Below are 17,845 nucleotides of genomic sequence, written 5' to 3' on the forward strand. Positions count from 1 at the left end.
AATTTTAGCGAGTACACATCACATTTTTACAATCCGTCATTTATACCGTTGCTATCGCTGTGGGCTAATGGTAATAAAAGCTCAACAGGACAAACACACACAAACACACACCACAGGAACAAAGGACCAACAATTGTGTCTTGCGACAGCTGAAACACGAGCTGGACCTCGCTCTTTGAGAGTGAGCCACCGACCTCTCTATTACCTTGCAACGAGAAGCCTAAGATTTGTTTATCTAACGCAAAGCCGATTAGAGGCAGAAAAGGCCTGGGAAAAGATGCTAATCTGAATGGAAGTCAGTTTACATAGGTGTTATCAACATACATGCTTATGTTTCATGGCTTGTAGTTTGGGAATAACAACTCATCTCACATTAAAGGGTTCTGATGATGTTCTGTGCTCTCAGCAAACAGTGACTTCATCTGTTTATTACTGAGGGATTAGGCCACTACAATGTACCTAATTGTTACACTACAACATTTTACTACTGCCTAGAAACCTCCAGTTTAGTCCTGTTAGTTTGAATGTTAGTTATCACAAAACAAAGTCTTTCAACTCTAAACCTCTGCATCCTTTGCTTCCCTGTAATGTCAATGTAACCTGATCTTTTACCTGTTAACACAAAAACCTTTAGCAAGCTATCTGTAAATTTCTCCAGAGCAGCAACACGTCATAGACAAGTGTTCAGAAGCCAAAGACAAAGAAATGCGAATCAGAGCACACTTTCTATCAGCCTTTATGTATGACTCAGGCAACAACTGACTGCTTGTTGTGGCCAATCCAAGAATTCATTTTTTGCACTGTTTTTGCACATACAATCCATGAATGAGCCCAACAATTTTTCATCTGTTTAGTTTTGAAAATCCAATTGATGGTATTTAGTGTCTGGATTGTAAGCAGGATTTTAAAAGTCATGGCACCAGATCTTTTTGTGCAGTAGCAAGAATGAAAAAAAAAAATCACAGCTGTGTTTATCGCTGAAAGTGATCAGAATTGCGACATAGCAATTTCCTATTGAAAATATCACCGAGGTCTCAGTGGTAACTGCTGCCCTAAAACTTACACTGACATGTTGCAAATATGGGAGGGAGGATTCATATTGTGCTGACCTAATAAGACCTCCATGCTTTTTTCAAATTTCCTCCAGAATAAACATCCCCACATCTACATAAGAGATACTCAGTTGAGTTCTGAAATACAATGAAAGCTCCTTTTTTTATGAGCAAACCAGAGTGACATTTAAAAAGCTGACTTTCTTTCACTTTCATCTAATCAAAACAGTCAGCAGGAGAGTAAATAACAGCCTTACAGCATCAAGTCAATAAACAGTGATGATATTGAAGCTGTTCTAAAATTTTTCACAGTGATTCTACTCAGTTTTATGCAGCAGAAATTAAACTCAACAACACTGCATCCATTTCAGTCATAGTCATGCAGCAAACTGGTGGCAGTATGTATTTTAACAACATATAGCTTGTATTGATATAAAGACCCCAATACTTAAGTTCCAGAAGTGAAAAACCATATTCATATTCTCCATAGGGATGCTGATTAACAGCTTGTACCGCTGACTTACCTAGTGATATTGACCTAGTGATAGTTTTTTTCTAAAAAGAATATAAAAAGAATAAAAATAAAATATAAAAATATTAATATTAATATAAAAATATGAAAAGAAAAAAAGAATTTCATTCATGATGTTGCAGAAAATAACTACTCTACCCACAACCCTACCTTGAAGCAGTGACGTCTCTGACTGGTGGAGGTTACGGTTGCCATAGAAATGTGTCAAGATTAAGGATGAAACTTCAGAAATCTTAAAAGTGAAGACAGTCAGGAACCAAGCACTGTAACATAACTAGGCCATACAGACCTTTCCTGCATTGGCCCTGGGGGCATGTAAGACTCCTCCCACATGCATGGGTTAACTGGTGAGCCTAAATTGGCAGTAGGTGTGAGTGTAAGTGTGAATAATAGTCTCTCTCTCTCTCTATGTCGGCTACATTGGTGACCCGTCCAGGGTGTACTCACCGACAGCCGGTATAGCGTTCAGCCCAACTACGATCCTGAATCAATGAAGCTGAAGAAAATGGAGGGGTGGATGGATATTGTACAATACTGGAATAATGAAAAGGAGTAAATCTGGGAAGGCTGGAAGTCATTCAATGCAGACTATGGGAATTGTATGGCATTGTTGCATCAGTAGCTCCTTTGTTGTTAAAAGTATCTATGTACACTATCTTGTACCTTTACCTTTAAAAAAGGAATTGTCTGAAATGTCAATAGAAAAAATGAAAGGGCAATTCACTTCATGAATTCATGGGAGACCTTCCAAAAGTGGGTGGGCACCTTTGTGCTCTACAGCACCAGTGTACTCTTCATATTAACACAGCATGGAAGAAGCTAACACCAACCAGCAGCAGTTCAGGTGCTTTTAATGTCAGGCTTGTTAGTTTGTGGTTTAAGTGCAAATTTCATTTCATAACTTTTCTTAACTTAATTGGATAATCCAAATTGTCACTAGGTGTGAATGTGCGAATGAATGTGAGTGCGAATGGTTGTCTGTCCCTGTGTGTTGGTCCTGCGACAGACTGGCGACCTGTCCAGGGTGTACCCCGCCTCTCGCCCTATGACAGCTGGGATAGGCTCCAGCGCCCCCCTCGACCCTGAAAAGGATAAGCGGAAGCGAATGGATGGATGGATGGAACTTTTCTTAACTTATTTAAAGCTGAGTGAAAAGCTGATGACTTTCCCTGCTGGCTTCACTCTATCTCTCTCTTATTTTGGGTTCAACTCTTGCAGGTAAACTTTCATTGCATTTACAAAAATTAAACAGATTGTGCTCAAACTGAATATTTTGTTCACATCACCTATCTATTGTGTGTTTGTGTCTGTGAGAGAGTGTGTGAGAGAGAGGGTGTGCATGTGCACTGAAGAAGAGAAAGTGTAGAAAAGACAGTAAAGTCACACTGAGCTAAGATTAGATTTTTTTACTACCCATTTTACTATCTTACTGTACACACATCTACTTTATCTAGCTGTATGCATTTATGTGGCACACTTTCTATACACAGGTAGGAAATCTATGTTAAAAAAAAGGAAGTTGTAAATGAGTGAGGGTGAAAGTAAACAGATGACAGGCTTGCTAGCCGGCTCTGTTCTGCATTACTTTGATGTTTAAAAAAACAGAGCAGTTGTATGTCAGCTTTGTCAGAATAAAGTGGAATATATCCAAGCAACCAAAGCTACATATAACCATATTTTGTATCATGATGTGGACAGTAGCATGGAAGAAAGTCAGGCTACTGCTGATAACACTGCTAAAATTAGCCAAACTAATCTGACGTAGTGTGTGTTTGCAACACCACACAGAGCGCAAACACATATTTCAAAGTGCCACACATTTCAACAACATTTGATTAAGGAGGAATGTGATTACAAATTTCATACAGCTCCTATAATAACAACAAAATATTTGTTAGGCCAATATTTAATTCCATCCTCTTAAAGCGAGCTCAGTGTAAACGTTGTTGTCAGAATGAACAACTAGCAAATAATTTGCTTTAATAATTAATTAAATTAATAATAATTAATAATTACAATTATTAATAATTAATAATATGCTTGAACATCCCCAGAAACATTACAGTGTCCTCACAAACTAATTCAAATCAGTTTCAAAATATTATCTGTCTGTAATGTAACACTTCAACATTCTGTCCCAAACAAATAGCTTTCATATAGTAATAATTAATAAGACAAAAACTGACACTGAAACTAATGAAAGCTAAACCAAACACAACAACAACTAGAAAAATTTGCATTTCCTGCGAAAATGCTGTGTGGATGCCTTAACGCTGAAGATGTCTGCTGAAAAAAGCTGAAAAAGTTGAAAAAAAACAAAACAAAACATTGCCCTGAGCAGGATTCGAACCTGGCCCTTCTGGTCTAAAGGCGGCAATTCACCTCACTGCACCAAACTCATTCACACAAAGAAGAGGTGGAGAGAGTGACAATTGTGGTGAAATTAGCAGAAGCTGCTTAGAATTGTGCTGATAAGAGGTGAAAAAGCTAAACATTTGGCAGAAAAGAGGTGAATCAGAAGAATTTCTGCTGAAAAGAGGCAAAGAAGCAAAAAGATGAGCTGAAAAGAGGTGTAGAAGCAGAAGTACTTGCTGAAGATGGCTGTATGTGTAATGACACACTGGAGAGCAGTGACACACAAGAAAGCAGAGCACATGCAAGCAGGGAACATGTGTAGCAACTGTCACAGGTAGGATTCAAACCTCTGCCACCGGGTCTCACGGCAGATGCCCTACCCTCTGAGCCAAATGAGTTCTGGTCACAAGCAAAGATATGATGAGAGGGACAATGTGCACTGTGGAGCAGAAGCTCAAATTAGCAGAAAAGAGGTGAAGAGGAAGAACTTTGTTGTGAAATGAGGTAAAGAAACTGAAATTTGTGCTTAAAACAAGTGAAAAAGCTGAACTCTGAAATCCTGCTAAAACAGCAGAAGAGGCTGACATTTTTCAGCTACTCATTGAGCCAAACTGGTTCTCACGTAACTGAAAAAAGGTGGAAAAGCTTACAATTCTAATGAAAACAGCAGAAGAGGCTGAGATTTGTGCTGATAAGAGGTGAAAATGCTGAACCAATCAGAGGTACTGCTTCTGTCTGCTTCATCAGGCTGTGTACTTGTATGTATTTCTGCCATAGACTGTTAACAAGAATGTGAGGTCCATATTAGAAAAGCTGCTAAAATCATAAAACTTTGCAGAATTGTAATAAATTATCAATATGAATTACCGGTCTGTGATAGTGTATAAATTTGTACTCAAAAACTAGGTGGGATAGAAGCATAATTCTTGCACTGGGTGAATCAGCGGACTTTGGTGTACTTTGACTACGATTTACATAGCTCTTTGTATCTCCGTCGCGGAGACATGACGAGAGAAGAAATGGCTTAATTTTCGGAGTTTGAAAAATGAGAGGAGGACAGATTTCCACCCCTCAAACATGTTTTTGCAGAAACACTGTAATTTCGCTTAAATAGTATGAAATAGCAGTAATACTATGATTTGGCAGAAATACTACTTTTTAGCACAAATACTATTGTACAGAATGGTGTACGTCAGTTTAATGCTGGGTGGTGCTGCAATAGTAACTATCCTCGGTCAGAAGGAGAGGCTCACATCCAGGGATTAGATTACCACAGGTGGAGTTTATTGGCGGTCAGATGGATGGTACAGGGAGGCATGGCATACAGTAGGAGGATGTGGAGAGGTGATATGGTGTGGTTTCTATGATTAAGAACACTGGCAACAAATTCCTCCACTACAAATCAGTCTGATACCACTTCTTACAGGGTTCACGTTTACTAAGGCACTACCCAAAAGGCGCCACAAGAGGGCACTCCAACACAAGAGATGACCTATTTACACTGTAAACACCCCCTACTTAGCCACTACATACTACAGTGATATTACAGTATACAAATTCACACAAATACTATGATTTGGCAGAAATACTATGACTTAGTAGTAATACTATAACATAACAGTTCAATGTTCTTGCACAAATACCACAATATGGCAGAAATACTGTGATTTGGTATAAATACTACGATTTGGCACACATACTATATTCCGCAGATACACTATAACATAACAGATATTCTACGACTTAGTAGTAATACTATAACATAACAGAATTATTAATTGGGCACAAATACCACAATTTGGCAAAAATACTATGATTGGGTACAAATACTATGATTTGGCAATAATACTGCATTTTAACACAACTACTGAGATTTGATTGAAATACTATGATTTTGAAGAAATACTATTACTCCATACAAATACGATGCTTTGGGACAAATACTATGTTTGGGTTCCAATACTATGATGTGCAACAAATACTATGATTTGGCACAAGTACTATGATTTAGTACAAATACTATGATTTGGCAGAAATACTATGCCTTAGTAGTAATACTATAACATAAGAGATATACTATGGTTTTGCAGACAAACCAAGTTTTCTGCACAAATACCATGATTTGGAACAAATGCTATGATTTAGCAGAAATACTAAGATTGGGTACAAATACTATGATTTGGCAATAATACTGCGTTTTAACAACAACTACTGAGATTTGATTGAAATACTATGACTCCATACAAATACGATGCTTTGGCACAAATACTATGATTTGGCAGAAATACTATGACTTAGTAGTAATACTATAACATAACAGATTTCCTAAAAAAAACTATGAAATTGCAGTAATTCTATGACTTGGCAGAGATACTACGTTTTAGTACAAATACTATAACAACGCAGAAATACTATGACTTAGTAGTAATACTATAACATAACAGTTCAATGTTCTTGCACAAATGCCACAATATGGCAGAAATACTATGTTTTAGCACAAATACTGTGATTTGGTATAAATACTACGATTTGGCACAAATACTATATTCCGCAGATACACTATAACATAACAGATATTCTACAACTTAGTAGTAATACTATAACATAACAGAATTATTAATTGGGCACAAATACCACAATTTGGCAAAAATACTATGATTTGGCACAAATACTATGATTTGGCAATAATACTGCATTTTAACACAACTACTGAGATTTGATTGAAATACTAGGATTTTGAAGAAATACTATTACTCCATACAAATACGATGCTTTGGGACAAATACTATGTTTTGGTTCCAATACTATGATGTGCAACAAATACTATGATTTGGCACAAGTACTATGATTTAGTACAAATACTATGATTTGACAGAAATACTATGCCTTAGTAGTAATACTATAACATAAGGGATATACTATGGTTTTGCAGACATACTATGTTTTTGCACAAATACCATGATTTGGCACAAATGCTATGATTTAGCAGAAATACTATGAATGGGTACAAATACTATGATTTTGCAATAATACTGCGTTTTAACAACAACTACTGAGATTTGATTGAAATACTATGATTTAGAAGAAATACTATGACTCCATACAAATACGATGCTTTGGCACAAATACTATGATTTGGCACAAGTACTATCATTTAGTACAAATAATGTGATTGGGCAGAAGTACTATGTTTCAGTACAAATACTATGATTTGGCAGGAATACTCTGATTTAGCAGAAATACTATGTTTTAACATAAATACTATCTTTTGGCAGAAATTCCTGCTAAAAAGGACTATTTCTGCTTTTTAGCAGAAATACTGTAATTTGGCATAAATACTATAATTTGGTATAAATACTGTGATTTGGCACATATAATATATTCAGCACATATACTATAACATAACAGAAATATTATGATTTGGCCCCAAAACCATGATTTTGCACAAATACCATGATTTGGCAAATATACTATGATTTTTCAAAAAATACTATGATTTAGCAGAAGTACTAAGATGTAGTAGAAGTACTTTGCTTTAGCAGAAATACTATGATTGAGGAGTAATACCTAAACATAGGAGAAATATTGATACACAGACACACATACACAGACAGTAAAGGGAACAGGAGCTGTGGAGAGTCTGGGCTTGGTATATGTAGGTCAGTTAAATTAGCTGCACCTGCTGTAGTCAGCCCTTACACACGCAGACACAGAGAGAGGTGTGAGTTTTCTTCAGTGTATTTCTGACATTCAGGATTCCCCTCGAACAAATGGCCATAATTTCCTAACCGTAGAGGCTAGAACGGTCATTCAGACATTGTTTTGTTCAGAAGAGATGGGGGAATCTTCAGGTCTTCATAATTCAGAGATAAAATATAAATTATTAAAGATATATGACTTGTAATACACTGTAACTGAGTAGAGGCGAAGCAAAAACTGCCTTGACTTGCTCTCAAACAACCTTTGGTAACTCTAAATCTATATGGAGCATCAAAATCATTCTTTCACCGTAAGAAACAGCAGGCTTTGGTGAACAGTCATGGAAATTTTCAGGGCTCTGTGGAAATCCATCAAAAAGATATGATGAGAGAAAAAAGTGACTCATTTCCAGAATTTGAAATCTGATGAAATCTGAGCGAGGGACAAATTTCCTACCCTCAAACAAGTCTAACTCATCTCAGAACGGTAATAGGTGAGAAAATAATTCTTGAATTGTGAGCATCAGGAGTGTCTGAAGATATACCGGGACAAGCCTCATGTCTTAACTTCGCTTCGTTAAGGAGATATGACAATTTGAAAATGCCTCTCATTAGAGAAATCCAGCGGTGATTTTGAACAAACTCTCCATTGAGTTTATATGGAGAGTTTTCTGACTTTGTGTTACTCTGAGGAGATTTGCAAAATAACTATGAGTCCCACAACAATGATAGGGACATTTTCTGAAAGCCAGCAAAAATACCTACGTTTTGGTGTATAATCTGTGGGGCTTGAGTGGAAATTGAGCGAGTAGCAAGAAGTTGTTTGGACATGAAGAGAAAATTCAAACAGTTTCACTGTCTCCTCTGAGTTAATTGCATAGCAACCATAGCAACGCATGTATTTTCTGAAAAATCACAATTTTGCAACTGAAGACTTAAAGAGAGATAAGATGAAAACAGTAGAAGATCTGAAAAAGCTGAATCATACAGGAATAGCCCAATCATTTGAGAACGTTTTAAAGTTTGAATGGAGTTTCTAGGTGAAAGTATGAGGCAGTAGTTAAGTTTCAAAGACAAGAAAGTTTTAGCAGAATTGTGGAAGTTTCCCATTCATTTCAATGGGACAAATTAAAGGAAAAAAGTGTAATATTTTAAAAAGTATAATAGTAATAAACACCAAAAGTCATAGCCGGCATTAGCAGAAAGAGCAGAACAGTTTAGAGTTTGAACGGTGAAAATAGCACAAAAATTGTGGAAGTAGTTCCACGGCGAAAAGTGTACGGAAACACCCGGAATAATAAAGAACTAGAAAAATTTGCATTTCCTGCGAAAATGCAGTGTGGATGCTTAAAGCTGAAGCTGTATGCAAAAACTAGCTGAAAAAGCTGAAAAGTTGCAGAAATTGTAAAAACTTTGCAGAAGCAAAGGAAGTTTGCTAAAATGGAATAACTTAGCAGAACTGCAATATCTTAGAGGAAACATAATACTTGGCAGAAATACAATAGCATAGCAGAATTTAGCAGAAATATTGTAACTTACCAGAAACATGATAACTTCTCAAAAATACAAGAATTTAGGAGAAATAGTATAAGATAACAGAAAGAATATATTTAGCCAAAAATACTTAAACATTACAGAAACACTATGATTTAGAAAAATAGTACAACAGAGCAGAAATATTGTGATTTACCAGAGACACTGTGATGAACTATGAATATTGTAATTTTAAATTGAGACTATGTTTTAGCACAAATATTATAATTTGGCAGAAATACTATAATTTAGCAGAAATACTATATTAAGCACAAATCCCATAAAAAGCAGAAATACTGTACTATGATTTAGTAGAAAAACTATAATTAATCAGAAATACTAAATTTAGCAGAAATACTATATTAAGCACAAATACTATGAAAAGCAGAAATAGTATGATTAAGCATAAATACTACATTTAGCAGAAATACTATATTAAGCACAAATCCTATAAAAGCAGAAATAGTATATTAAGCACAAATCTTATAAAATAGCAGAAATAGTATGATTTAGCACAATAGTAATAAGTTAAACAGAAAAATTGGAAAAGCAAAATGGACAGCTGAAAAAATGCTGAACATGCTGAGGGTCCCTCAAATATACTTGTTAAATGACAAAAATCTGCAAAAAAATTTATTACAGCCACACAATCACAAATATGTACACATGAGGAAACACACATGCACAGAGAGACCCACACACAAGATCCAATTCAGTCAACCAGTCTAAATATATTGAATTTAAATCTTAGAATGAGATCATCCCATTAAAAGCCTTTCTCTCTCTCTCTCTCTCTGTCACACACACACACACACACACACACACACACACACACACACACACACACACACACACACACACACACACACACACACAGGGAGAGAGAAGTAAGTTTCTAGGTCAGCCTGGGAGCTGGTGAATTTGAATCCACCAATCAGAGAGGCTGTGCACTTTTCCCCACCAAAACAGGTGCAGCAGCACAGAGAGACACAGGATTTTTGCAGTCTATTTCTCATAGTGACGACTCCCCTCAAACAAATGACCGTAATTTCCTAACCGTAGGGGCTAGAACGGTCATTCTTACACCGTTTTGTTCAGAAGAGATGGGGGAATCTTCAAGTGTTGACAATTTAATATTAAAATATGAATTTTTAGAGATATATGACATGGATGACTTGTTGACTTAGAAGCCACGAATTCCCCAATATGCAAATTTGAATGCCTGAGACCACATATGTGATTGGCTGGCTGGGAAGCCGTGCAGGCCCTGATTTGTGGATTTGAATTCCTCAGCCCTCAGATATGATTGGCTGGCTTAGAAGCCACGAAGGCCCCAATATGCAAATTTGAATGCCTCAGGACACTTATTTGATTGGCTGGGAAACTGTGCAGGCCCTGATTTGAAAATTTGAATGTCTCAGTCCTCACAGAGGATTGGCTGCCTGGGGACCTGGCAGAAATATATAGAAATACTATTATTAAGCATAAATACTACATTTAGTAGAAATACTATGTTTTAGCACAAATAGTATAAAAAGCAGAAATACTATAATTTAGCAGAAATACTATGTTAGGCACAAATCCTATAAAAAGCAGAAATACTATAATTTAGCAGAAATACTATATTAGGCATAAATCCTATGAAAAGCAGAAATAGTATGATTTAGCAGAAATACTGTATTTAGCACAAGTACCGAAAAGTACCAGAAATACTATGATTTAGCAGAATAGTAATAACTTATTGAAACACAAATGCACAGAGGGACACACAAACACAGGCTCTAATCCAGTCAACCAGTCTAACTATGTTCAATTTAAATCCTACAATGACATGCTGTCAAATAAGGGCAGGATCCTCTCTCTCCCACTAAACACACACACACACACACACACACACACACACACACACACACACACACACACACACACACACACACACACACACACACACACAGGGAGAGAGGACTAAGTTTCTAGGTCAGCCTGGGAGCTGCTGAATTTGAATCCACCAATCAGAGAGGCTGTTTACGTTTTCCCGCCAAAACAGGTGCCTCTTTTTACACACGCAGCACAGAGACATAGACCTGCTTCTTTCAGTTTATTTCACATAGTGAGGATTCCCCTCAAACAAATGACCATAATTTCCTAACCATAGGGGCTAGAGCGGTCATTCTTACACCGTTTTGTTCAGAAGAGATGGGGGAATCTTCAAGTGTTGACAATTTATCATTAAAATATGAATTTTTAGAGATATATGACATGGATGACTTGTTGACTTAGAAACCACGAATTCCCCAATATGCAAATTTGAATACCTGGAGCCCACATACATGATTGGCTGGCTGGGAAGCTGTGCAGTTCCTGATTTGTGGATTTGAATTCCTCAGCCCTCAGATATGATTGGCTGGCTTAGAAGCCATGAAGGCCCCAATATGCAAATTTGAATGCCTCAGGACACATATATGATTGGCTGGGAAGCCGTGCAGGCCCTGATTTGAAAATTTGAATTTCTCAGTCCTCACAGAGGATTGGCTGCCTGGGGACCTGGCAGAAATATATAGAAATACTATGATTAAGCATAAATACTACATTTAGTAGAAATACTATGTTTTAGCACAAATACTATAAAAAGCAGAAATACTATAATTTAGCAGAAATACTATATTAAGCACAAATCCTATAAAAAGCAGAAATAGGATGATTAAGCATAAACACTACATTTAGTAGAAATACTATGTTTGAGCAAAAATCCTATAAAAAGCAGAAATACTATATTAGGCACAAATCCCATAAAAAGCAGAAATAGTATGATTAAGCATAAATATTACATTTAGTAGAAATACTATGTTTTAGCACAAATAGTATAAAAAGCAGAAATATTGTAATTTAGCAGAAATACTATATTAGGCACAAATCTTATAAAATAGCAGAAATAGTATTATTTAGCACAATAGTAATAAGTTAAACAGAAAAATTGGAAAAGCAAAATGGACAGCTGAAAAAATGCTGAACATGCTGAGGGTCCCTCAAATATACTTGTTAAATGACAAAATCAGCAAAAAAATGCACAGGGAGAGAGAAGTAAGTTTCTAGGTCAGCCTGGGAGCTGCTGAATTTGAATCCACCAATCAGAGAGCCTGTGTACTTTTTCCCGCCAAAACATGTGCCTCTTTTTACACACGCAGCACAGAGAGGCACAGGATTATTGCAGCCTATTTCTCATAGTGAGGACTCCCCTCAAACAAATGACCATAATTTCCAAACCGTAGGGGCTAGAGCGGTCATTCTTACACCGTTTTGTTCAGAAGAGATGGGGGGATCTTCCAGTGTTTACAATTTATCATTAAAATATGAATTATTAAAGATATTTGACTTGTAATGCACCATAACGGAGTAGAGCGAAGCAAAAACTGCCTTGACTTGCCCTCAAACAACGCTTTCTAACTCGAAATCTATTTGGAGTATCGATATCATTCTTTCACCGTAAGAGACAGCAGGCTTTGGTGAACAATCATGGAAATTTTCAGGTCTCTGTGGAAATCCAACAAAAAGTTATGACGAGAGAAAAAAGTGGTTCATTTCCACAGTTTGAAATCTGAAGAAATCTGAGCGAAGGACGAATTTCCTACCCTCAAACAAGTCCAACTCATTTCAGAACGGTAATAGGTGAGAAAGAAATTCTTGAATTGTGAGCGTCAGGGGTGTCTGAAGATATTCGGGGACAAGCCTCATGTCTTAACTTTGCTTCGTTAAGGAGATATGACGATTCGAATATGCCTCTCATTACAGAAATCCAGCGGTGATTTTGAACAAGCTCTCCATTCACTTTATATGGAGAGTTTTCTGACCTTGTGTTAGTCTGAGGAGATTTGCAAAAATTCTATAAATCCCACAACAATGATGGTGACATTTTCTGAAAGCCAGCAAAAATACCTACGTTTTGATGTATAATTTGTGGAAGTTGAGTGAAAATTGAGCAAGTAGCAGGAAGTTGTTCGGACATGAAGTGAAAATTGCAAAACCTTCAGTGGCACACTGGAAGCCAAGAGCATAGCAACCATAACAACACATGTATTTTGTGAAAAATCACAATTTTGCAACGCAAAACTTTAAGAGGCATAAAAGTAAAACAGTAAAAGATTTGAAAAAGCTGAATCATACCTGAATAGCCCAATAATTTGTGAACATTTTAAAATTTGAATGGTTGTTCTAGGTGAAAGTATGAGGAAGTAGTTAAGTTTCAAAAACAAGCAAATTTTAGCAGAATTGCTGAAGTTTCCCATTCATTTCAATGGGACAAATTAAAGGAAAAAAGTGGAATATTTTAAAAAGTATAATAGTTAAAAATAGCAAAAGTCATAGCCGGAAAGAGCAAAAATAGCTGAATAGTTTAAAATTTGAACGGTGAAAATCGGCTGAAAATTGTGGAAGTAGTTCTACGGCGAAAAGTGTACGGAAGTCCTAAGAATAATAATAACTAGAAAAATTTGCATTTCCTGCGAAAATGCAGTGTGGATGCTTAAAGCTGAAGCTGTATGCAAAAAGTAGCTGAAAAAGCTGAAAAGTTGCAGAAATTGTAAAAACTTTGCAGAAGCAAAAGAAGTTTGCTAAAATGGAATAACTTAGCAGAACTGCAATATCTTAGAGGAAACATAATACTTGGCAGAAATACAATAGCATAGCAGAATTTAGCAGAAATATTGTAACTTACCAGAAACATGATAACTTCTCAAAAATACAAGAATTTAGGAGAAATAGTATAAGATAACAGAAAGAATATATTTAGCCAAAAATACTTAAACATTACAGAAACACTATGATTTAGAAAAATAGTACAACAGAGCAGAAATATTGTGATTTACCAGAGACACTGTGATGAACTATGAATATTGTAATTTTAAATTGAGACTATGTTTTAGCACAAATACTATAAAAAGCAGAAATACTATAATTTAGCAGAAATACTATATTAAGCACAAACCCTATAAAAAGCAGAAATACTGTACTATGATTTGGTAGAAAAAACTATAATTAATCAGAAATACTATATTTGGCAGAAATACGGTATTTGGCACAAATCTTATAAAATAGCAGAAATAGTATGATTTAGCACAATAGTAATAACTTAAACAGAAAAATTGGAAAAGCAAAAATGGACAGCTGAAAAAATGATGAACATGCTGAACGTCCCTCAACTATACTTGTTAAATGAAAAAAATCAGCAAAAAAATCTATAACAGCCACACAATCACAAATATGTACACATAAGAAAACACACATGCACAGAGAGACACACACACAAGATCCAATTCAGTCAACCAGTCTAAATATATTGAATTTGAATCTTAGAATGAGATCATCCCATTAAAAGCCTTTCTCTCTCTCTCTCTCTCTCTCTGTCACACACACACACACACACACACACACACACACACACACACACACACAGGGAGAGAAAAGTGAGTTTCTAGGTCAGCCTGGGAGCTGCTGAATTTGAATCCACCAATCAGAGAGCCTGTGCACTCTTTCCCTCCAAAACAGGTGCATCCTTTTTACACACGCAGCACAGAGAGACACAGGATCATTGCAGTCTATTTCTCATAATGACGACTCCCCTCAAACAAATGACCATAATTTCCTAACCGTAGGAGCTAGAACGGTCATTCTTACACCGTTTTGTTCAGAAGAGATGGGGGAATCTTCAAGTGTTGACAATTTATCATTAAAATATGAATTTTTAGAGATATATGACACGGATGACTTGTTGACTTAGAAGCCACGAATTCCCCAATATGCAAATTTGAATACCTGGAGCCCACATACATGATTGGCTGGCTGGGAAGCTGTGCAGGCCCTGATTTGTGGATTTGAATTCCTCAGCCCTCAGATATGATTGGCTGGCTTAGAAGCCATGAAGTCCCCAATATGCAAATTTGAATGCCTCAGGACACATATATGATTGGCTGGGAAACCGTGCAGGACCTGATTTGAAAATTTGAATGTCTAAGTCCTCACAGAGGATTGGCTGCCTGGGGACCAGGCAGAAATATATAGAAATACTATGATTAAGCATAAATACTACATTTAGTAGAAATACTATGTTTTAGCACAAATCCTATAAAAAGCAGAAATACTATAATTTAGCAGAAATACTATATTAAGCACAAATCCTATAAAAAGCAGAAATAGTATGATTAAGCATAAATACTACATTTAGTAGAAATACTATGTTTTAGCACAAATCCTATAAAAAGCAGAAATACTATAATTTAGCAGAAATACCATATTAAGCACAAATCATATAAAAAGCAGAAATACTATATTAAGCACAAATTCTATAAAAAGCAGAAATACTATATTAAGCACAAATCCTATTAAAAGCAGAAATACTATATTAAGCACAAATCTTATAAAATAGCAGAAACAGTATGATTTAGCACAATAGTAATAAGTTAAACAGAAAAATTGGAAAAGCAAAATGGACAGCTGAAAAAATGCTGAACATGCTGAGGGTCCCTCAAATATATTTGTTAAATGAAAAAATCAGCAAAAAAATGCACAGGGAGAGAGAAGTAAGTTTCTAGGTCAGCCTGGGAGCTGCTGAATTTGAATCCACCAATCAGAGAGCCTGTGTACTTTTTCCCGCCAAAACATGTGCCTCTTTTTACACACGCAGCACAGAGAGGCACAGGATTATTGCAGCCTATTTCTCATAGTGAGGACTCCCCTCAAACAAATGACCATAATTTCCAAACCGTAGGGGCTAGAGCGGTCATTCTTACACCGTTTTGTTCAGAAGAGATGGGGGAATCTTCCAGTGTTTACAATTCATCATTAAAATATGAATTATTAAAGATATTTGACTTCTAATGCACCATAACTGAGTAGAGCGAAGCAAAAACTGCCTTGACTTGCCCTCAAACAACGCTTTGTGACTTGAAATCTATTTGGAGTATCGATATCATTCTTTCACCGTAAGAGACAGCAGGCTTTGGTGAACAATCATGGAAATTTTCAGGTCTCTGTGGAAATCCAACAAAAAGTTATGACGAGAGAAAAAAGTGGTTCATTTCCACAGTTTGAAATCTGAAGAAATCTGAGCGAAGGACGAATTTCCTACCCTCAAACAAGTCCAACTCATTTCAGAACGGTAATAGCTGAGAAAGAAATTCTTGAATTGTGAGCGTCAGGGGTGTCTGAAGATATTCGGGGACAAGCCTCATGTCTTAACTTTGCTTCGTTAAGGAGATATGACGATTCGAATATGCCTCTCATTACAGAAATGCAGCGGTGATTTTGAACAAACTCTCCATTGACTTTATATGGAGAGTTTTCTGACATTGTGTTGGTCTGAGGAGATTTGCGAAAGTTCTATGAATACCACAACAATGATAGTGACATTTTCTGAAAGTCAGCAAAAATACCTACGTTTTGATGTATAATTTGTGGAAGTTGAGTGAAAATTGAGCAAGTAGCAAACAGTTGTTCGGACATGAAGAGAAGACTGCAAAAGCTTCAGTGTCACACTGGAAGCCAAGAGCATAGCAACCATAACAACGCATGTATTTTGTGAAAAATCACAATTTTGCAACTCAAAACTTTAAGAGGCATAAAAGTAAAACAGTAAAAGATTTGAAAAAGCTGAATCATACCTGAATAGCCCAATAATTTGTGAACATTTTAAAGTTTGAATGGTTGTTCTAGGTGAAAATATGAGGAAGTAGTTAAGTTTCAAAAACAAGCAAATTTTAGCAGAATTGCAGAAGTTTCCCATTCATTTCAATGGGACAAATTAAAGGAAAAAAGTGGAATATTTTAAAAAGTATAATAGTTAAAAATAGCAAAAGTCATAGCCGGCATTAGCAAAAATAGCTGAATAGTTTAAAGTTTGAACGGTGAAAATAGCACAAAAATTGTGGAAGTAGTTCCACGGCGAAAAGTGTACGGAAGTCCTAAGAATAATAAAGAATAAAGAGAAACAGGAACTCAATAGTGTGGATGCTTAAGCATCCACACAATAATAATAATAAAGAATAAAGAGAAACAGGAACTCAATAGTGTGGATGCTTAAAGCATCCACACAATAAAGAGAAACAGGAACTCAATAGTGTGGATGCCTATTAAGGCATCCACACAATAACAGTAAACTCATGCCAGAGTTTAACTGAAACTAGAATTGAAAATTTAAAAAAAAAATACTGAAAATATTTAATTAGAAAGCTCACATCTATGATAACTCTGGTACTCAGTACTGGCACCCAAAGGTGCTATGACCAGGAGACTTCAATCCGCCATAGAAAACAAATGTTTCTTTAGCAGTAATTACAAAAAGTCCTGGTCATTGAAACACGTTGTAGGAATGCTTTTTAGCACACAAACTGTGCATCCTGAAGACAACAGCAACAAATCCATTACTATGAAACAATGTCAAATTTCACAGAACCCGTGTGACAGCTTCAAAGTTCTTCTTTTGTCATTTAGAGTCTGAAAAGCAAAGACTATTTCTACTATTTGTATTACATAAAACACAGAAGCAAAAAATCTGTAATAGTTTGGCATCTTTACAGTTAAGCAATTACCAAAATAGTTGTAGAATTAACTGATCAAGTCTGCTTTTGAGTCGTACTATGTACCTTTGATATTTGTGAATGAGAGATAAGTGGGCTGTAAAGAAA

At 36.1% G+C, this 17,845-nt stretch overlaps 1 protein-coding gene across 3 annotated transcripts in view; it reads right to left on the reverse strand.

Annotated features, from left to right (window-relative positions):
* LOC308395510 (uncharacterized protein) overlaps positions 1-17,845 on the reverse strand; it is a 49,663-nt gene that overhangs the window by 19,277 nt on the left and 12,541 nt on the right. The window lies entirely within an intron of this gene.

The sequence above is a fragment of the Rhamphochromis sp. 'chilingali' genome (assembly GCF_963969265.1).
Source record: "Rhamphochromis sp. 'chilingali' genome assembly, chromosome: 4".
NCBI lineage: Eukaryota > Metazoa > Chordata > Actinopteri > Cichliformes > Cichlidae > Rhamphochromis > Rhamphochromis sp. 'chilingali'.